The sequence below is a fragment of the Oratosquilla oratoria genome, chromosome 43 (assembly GCF_046742065.1).
Source record: "Oratosquilla oratoria isolate Oo_2021 chromosome 43, ASM4674206v1, whole genome shotgun sequence".
NCBI lineage: Eukaryota > Metazoa > Arthropoda > Malacostraca > Stomatopoda > Squillidae > Oratosquilla > Oratosquilla oratoria.
In genome coordinates, this window is record NC_134819.1 from 11,117,631 (window position 1) to 11,125,568 (window position 7,938).

Genomic DNA, 7,938 nt, shown 5'->3' on the forward strand with positions numbered 1-7,938 from the left:
ATCTAAGTAGTTTACTTTAAATACGTCCCCACCTTCTGTCCTCTGCCTTTTTCTCCACATATCCTCCACTCTCAACTTATCCTCCACCAAAAAATTATTTGATATTCCTCCACTCTCACTCCTTAGAAAAGGTACATCCAAAACTCTTCCGACTTTTTCTTGGTTATCACTATATAGTTCATTAGAGCCCTATCTACCACCCTTCCATCCACCACCCTCTCCTATGTGGCCTTATGCTTGACTCTCTTCCTAAGCACTGTGTCTTTCTAGACACATCTCTAACATCCTCTATCCACTGCGATTTTTTCCTGGAACTCCACACTTCCCAACAACTCCGTCTACTCTTTCGTCCCCTACACCTAACATTGAGATACCCCAGTACCACTACATTGACATTTCTCCCTAAGCTATCCACTTATTTATATCTATTCAAAAACCCTCCCTTTCCTCTACACTCTTCTCACTACCAGGCCCAGATGCACTTACAAAGTCCCACATCTCCCTTCTCAGTTTCACCTTCATCCACATTAACCTTGAAGAAATCTCTTTCCACTCCACCACACGCTTACCTACCTTTTCACTTACTAGTATAGCCACCCCTTCTCTCCCTCGTCCTTTCCTTACTCTTAACACCCTCCCCACTACACTCCCAAAATCAAACTCGTCCCTCCCATTCAACTTAGTTTCACTCAATACCAACACATCCATCTTTCTTCTCACAAACATATTGTCTGTCTCTTCCCTTTTACTCTCATCTGTACTGTATCCACGCACATTAAAAGACCCAAACCTTATGGTTCTGGATGGAAAACTGCTCCCAGATCCTCTTGTGGTTTTGCCTTTTTTTTTTTTTTTTTTTTTTTTTTTTTTTTTTTTTTTTTTTTTTTTTTTTTTTTTTTTTTTTTTTTTTTTTTTTTTTTTTTTTTTAGGAATGTCCCCAATGGGGCTACAAAGAATAGGATGCTTAGTCTTATCCCCGTCCTTTTTTCACCTTTTATGACTCAAGTGGGAACACTCGGTGGCAGTGTTTTTTCTCCCATACCACAGAGTTCGGCAAAAAAGGAAATGAATATTCAGAGAAGTGACACAGGATAGTGTCAAGAGTCGGGGGACAGCATAACGGAGGTGACAGTTGCAGTTTAATAAAGTATCATCATTTCTCAATAATTATTTCCTTTAACACAGACAAAATTATATGTGACTCTGGTCCGTAGGGGCGCCCCATATAGACCCTAAAATATCAGCTGTATGCTACTGAAGCAGCTTTTAACCCCACAATAACATTCAGCCAATACCCCAGGCGGCATTATATGAATAAGCAGTTAATAAACAGATAAAGAGAGAAATTGATTAATAGATTAAAGAATCAATAATTAACTAAATAGTTAAATAAACTATTAAATAGATCATTTAATGTGTTAAGAATAAGTAAATAAATTAATGAGTACATAAGTATATGAATAAATATATGAATGAAAAAATTATACATAATTAATTAAATAGATAAATGATCAAATAGACAAATAAATAAATTGATAAATGTATGAATATATAAATAAACAAATAAACGAATAGATGAATAAATAAATAACAAACCAATTAATTAATTGATTAATCAAATTAATAAGTAATCAAATGATCAACCAAATTGAACATGTATATATTATCTGATTTGATCTAGGAGGAAGATTTTCAAATACTGTGTGGACATTGTAACGGTGTAGTTGAATATATGGTTGGTGTCTAAATGAAGAGGGTGCTGACAAAAATCAATTAATTCTATCTTTATTCTTCTACTTATTAGGTATTAAACCGCATACATAATGAGAGTTGGATGGTTACTGACAAATAATTACTTGTTATTATGGGGCTTTTTTATTTTATTTCTTATCTATTGTATTTTATTTTATTATACACACACAGACACAGACACAGACACACGCATATATATATATATATATATATATATATATATATATATATATATATATATATATATATATGTGTGTGTGTGTGTGTGTGTGTGTGATTCACCTTGGTCTTTGGATCACGTGTTGGACTCGTGATCGACAGCTATTTCCCTCCAGGAAGAAAGCTCAGAGCTCGTATGACCAATCTATGACCTTACACCCACACCCACACCCAACAGAGTTAGAGTAACGACTCGAAGCGCAGCGATACTGAAATAATTTCACCCCTGGGCAGGATTAGAACCAGGTACCGCCGGAACCCCCGTACTGACAGTCTGAAACTCTACCAACCGCGCCACCGTGTCGTGTGTGTGTGTGTGTGTGTATTCACTTGGTCTTTGGATCACGTGTTGGACTCGTGATCGACAGCTATTTCCCTCCTGGAAGAGAGCTCAGAGCTCGTAGGTCCGATCTATGGGTAATGCTATGACCTTGCACACACACACACACCCCCAACTCCCCGCCCACGAGAGTTGGAGTAACACCCCTCAGCGCTGCGATACTGATATTATTTCAGCCCCGGGCGAGGATCGAACCCGGACCTCCGTAGTGGCAGGCCAGAGTTCTAACCACAGCGCCATGAGAGGTGTGTGTGTGTGTGTGTGTGTGTGTGTGTGTGTGTGTGTGTGTGTGTGTGTGTGTGTGTGTGTGTGTGTGTGTGTGTGTGTGTGTGTGTGTGTGTGTGTGTGTGTAATTTATGCAATGTAAGGTTACTACTATAATGAATATGCGTAATTTAGGGTGTTGCTACCATCATATACATTTATTCCAACTTTTCTCGGTAACTCAATCATTATATAAAATATGTAAGAGAGTAAACAGACCAAATTTGGATAATATAAGTAGTAGCTGACACTTACCACTATTATGATAGTTTTTTATTATGTATTACGTATAGTGGATACTAAAATACAAGTACAAGGTGTGTAATCGTACATACGGTCAGGGTATTTCCAGTGATAGAATGTAGTAAGGTTCAATGTTATTTTGTAATTTAGTTGGTTTGTTTATTTACCTGTTCATACAATTCTTTATTCAGCTATTCATTTTTCTCTTTTCTCGATATGAAAAGAAAGACAGGCGACAGTAAGTTATATTATTTCTTTAGGTTAAACGAAAGAGGAGAGATTAGAGGCATTATAGAGTTAAAGAGACAAAAAAAGGGTGCAAGAAAAACTAGTGTTGGATGAAGGGAGAGTACGCGTAGAGAAGGCAAAGGTATGGAAATCAGATCTGCGAATGCCTTACGGAGTGAAGAAGCGAGGGACTCGCCTTAGAAACACTGTTTTAATTTGAATAAAAAGTTACCAATTATATCGTACTTTGATAAGAGAACAAAAAGGTAAGAATACCACCTGGCTAGATGGATAGATCAATAAAATTCAGATTTCTGCACATAAGTAGGTCATTGTGTTCATATCAAGTCTTAACCAATCACATTCCTCACCTCACATAACAACATGCGTGTTCACTGTACCATCAGCCAAGGGGGACGGAGGACGATGTAGCTTTAGAGGATCACAAGATTTTTTTTTTTTTTTTTCAGTCGCGCGCCACCCACCTCAATCTTGAACCACCAACGTCGAATATTGAAATGCCTGTACTGTGACTCACCTCCAATGTATATTCTGCTGTCCGCTTTTCTTTATATATTTCCTTGAAGCACTCCCTAACTACCTAAGTTTAACCATATACGTTTTTCGTTCCCGTTAAATAATACACGACGAAATTCATAAACAAAATAGGTGTAGTACAAAATTGGCAACACCAATACAAAATTACATTGTCATTCCAAGGACTGGAAAAATTTATATGCATATATAAACTATACATGGTACACACACAGACACACACACACACGCAGACACACGCAGACACACGCACGCAAACACACTCTCACATCTACACGACTCGGTGGCGCGGTTCGTAGAGTCCCCGACTGTAACTACTGCGGTCCGGGTTCAAATCAATCCCAAGGCTGAAATAAATTCAGTATCGCTGCGCTTCGAGTCGTTACTCCAACTCTCGTGGGCTGGGAGTTGGGTGTGTGTGTGTGCGTGTAAAGTCATAGCATTACCCATAGATCGGTCATATACGAGTTCTGAGCTCTCTTCCGAAGGGGATATAGCTATCGATCACGAGTCCAACACGTGATCCAAAGACCATGGTAAAACACACACACACACACATATTATATATATATATATATATATATATATATATATATATATATATATATATATATATACATATATACCTGTATATATATATGTATATTATATATATATATATATATATATATATATATATACATACATGTGTGTATTTACCTAGTTGTATTTTACGGGAAGGGGAGCTATGCTCGTGGGGTCCCGTCTTAATATCTCATTTTATCTAAACTATTCTTAAATTCATGTATTGTTTTTGCACACACCACTTTCTCATCTAACTTGTTCCAACTGTCTATTACTCTGTGAGGAAAGCTGTTCTTTTTCAAATCTCTTCTATAGCTGTCTTTTTTTATTTTCTTTCCGTGTCTTCTTGTATTTCTGTCATCCCATTTTATCAGATTCTCTCTATCAGTAATTTCTATGCCTTTCATGATTCTGTAAATAGCTATCAAATCTCCTCTCTCTCTTCTTTGCTCTAGTGTCTGTAGTTCAAGTTTTTCTAGTCTCTCTTCATATGATAGTTTTGAGAGTGTTGGTGCCAATTTTGTAATTGCTCTTTGTATTCTTTCAAGTTTTTTTATACATTTTTTTGTACTTGGTGACCATATCGTTGCTGCATATTCCAATCTTGGTCTTATCAGGGTGATTAGGATTTTCTTCACCATTTCTTCATCCAGGTATGTAAATGCAACTTTGATTGTTCTTATTAAATTATAAGTTTCTCCAAAAATCTTATTTATATGTTTCTCAGGTGACATATTATTCATAACAATGACTCCCAGGTCCTTCTCATTTTCTACTTTTTTTATTCCTTCTTCATCCAGGTATGTAAATGCCACTTTGATTGTTCTTATTAAATTATAAGTTTCTCCAAAAATCTTGTTTATTTGTTTCTCAGGTGACATATTATTCATAATAATGACTCCCAGGTCTTTCTCATTTTCTATTTTTGTATTCCTTCTTCCCCCAATTTATATGATCCTTCTATTCTTTTTTTGCTTTTCCCAAATTCCATTATACTACACTTTTTTGTATTGAACTCCATCTCCCACTTCCTACTCCATTCCCATACTTTATTGAGATCACTCTGTAGTGACTCACAATCTTCTTCCGTGTTCACTTTCTTTAACAGTTTTGCGTCATCTACAAAGAAGCTCATGTAACTTTCAAATTCTTCATCCATATTATCAATATATATAGCAAACATTATTGGGGAACACCGCTTATTACTTCATCCCAGTTAGAGTGTTTGTCTCTTATCACTACTCTCATTTTTCTTTATTGCAAAAAGTCTTCTATCCATTTAAGCAGTTTACCCTGTATTCCTCCTTCAGTTTCTAATTTCTTAAGTAACTTCTTATGTGGTACTTTGTCAAAAGCTTTTTTTATGTCTAGAAATGCACAATCAGATACTTTACCCATCTACTTTTGATAATTTCTTTCACAGATTTTTGCTATTGTACTTGTTAGAGAGACTGGTCTATAGTTGTTAGGGTCTTCTTTATTTCCTCCTTTGTATATAGGTACTATATTTGCTCTTTTCCAATCTTCTGGAACTTTTCCTTCTTTCAAGGAATTGTTTATTAGGCTTTGTATTTTGTCTGCCAGTTCATTCCTGCATTTTTTCAAAATCCAGTTTGCTATTTCAACTGGTCCATGCGATTTTCTGACATCAAGATTACTCAAGTGTTTCATTATTTCGTTCTTTGTTACTTCTATTTCTTTCATAAGGGGGACTTTCTCTTTCCATTCGATCTCTCCAGGTTGTATGTTCTCCCTTGTAAACACCGATTTAAGATGCTTGTTCATAATTTCCGCCATTTCAATTTCCTCTGTGTATTCAACTCCTCCTTGTCGTAATTTCTCTTATTCTTGTTTGTTTTTCAGTTTGTTGTTTACAAATCTGTAAAATAGTTTTGGTTGATCTTTACATTTTTCTATGACATCTTTTTCATATTTTCTCTTTTCGTCTCTGCACACTTGTACATATTCATTTCTATAACTAGTATATATTTTGCATTTTTCAGGTCTTTTGTGTTTCTTCCATTTGGTCCAAGCTTTATCTCTTTTGTCTTTTATCTCCTTACAACTTTTGTTGTACCAGCACTTTACATATCCTTTTTCTTGTTTTTGTTTTGGGACATACTTTTCCACTCTTTTTTTTTTTATAAATTTTTGTCAAAGTATTCCATTTCTCTTCTACTGTCGTATCTTCTTTGTGTATTCTTTCCCAGTTTTCATTTTGAAAGAATTCTCTTATTTTATCAAAATTTGTTTTTTCATACATCAATCTTCCTTTTCTATATTGTTCATTTCTTTTCATGTATGTTTCCTCATTTGTATTTCTTCCATTTGGTCCAAGCTTTATCTCTTTTGTCTTTTATCTCCTTACAACTTTTGTTGTACCAGCACTTTACATATCCTTTTTCTTGTTTTTGTTTTGGGACATATTTTTCCACTCCTTTTTTTTTTTTATAAATTTTTGTCAAAGTATTCCATTTCTCTTCTACTGTCGTATCTTCTTTGTGTATTCTTTCCCAGTTTTCATTTAGAAAGAATTCTCTTATTTTATAAAAAAAAAAATAATCATACATCAATCTTCCTTTTCTATATTGTTCATTTCTTTTCATGTATTTTTCCTCATTTAGTTTTAGTTCTATCAATATGTGGTCACTTTTACTTATTGGTGTCTTGTATTCAATCTTTTCCACTATTTCAGGTTCTGATGTGATTATTAGGTCTAGTCTCGATGGTTCTTCTTCATTTCTATACCTAGTGTTCTCTTGAATCCATTGTGTCATTGTGTGGTCAATAATCATCTCAAGTAGAATATTTCCCCATGAGTCTTCTCCACCCTTTACTGTCATCTCTTCCCAGAAGACTTCTTTGCAGTTAAAGTCGCCCATCATAACTATTCTTCCTCCATCTTCCATTATCTTAATTAATGTTATCCTTGTGTCTTCTAACATACTTTTATGTTCACTCTCTTCCCACGAGGCTGTTTTTGGGGGCACGTAGTTTATCACAGAATTTCTGCTCTTCTTATCTCTGTCTTCTACTTCTATCATAATCATCTCTACTCTATTCTTTCCATATGTGACACACCTCACGTTTATATCCTTCTTAGTCAGGAACATAACTCCAACCCTTGTTTTATCTCTCTGTTTCTAATCCAATAATTATATGCATTGTGTCCTATGCTGTTGGGTGGTAGTGGACCTTTTAATTTTGTCTCTACAATTCCCATTATGTCCGGTTCTTTTTCCTTCAGATACTCGTTCAGTTCATTCAGTCCTGTTATTAATCCATCTATATTTGTGTAGGACACTCTTAACTTTCTGTTATTCCTATTGTATTTTCTGTTTCTTTTTTGTTTCTCTCTGTTATGGTCCATTTCCTCAATTTCATATTCACTACTCTCCAATACAATTCTTCTTTTTCTGACGTTCTGTTCTCTTTTTTTTTTTTTTTTTTTTTTTTTTTTTTTGGCTTCTTGCATTTTCACTTTTTCTTCCTCTCTTTCCTCTTTATTCATTTCTCTTTTTATCCATACCTTTTTATATTGTTCACTTACTGCTAGTTTCCCTGTTTTTTGCTAAGATATTCTCTGTTGTTGTTTGTGACCTGAATTTAACCTTGATTGATCTGGTCTTATCTGTACTATATTTTCCGAGTCTAAACATCTCTTCAATTTGTTTCATGATTTCGGGTTCATCTTTCTTAACTAATTCTAGTAAATTGTTTATTTTTTCTTTTTCCTCTTTAATTCTTGTGGTTCTATTTAGGTTAAATTTCTC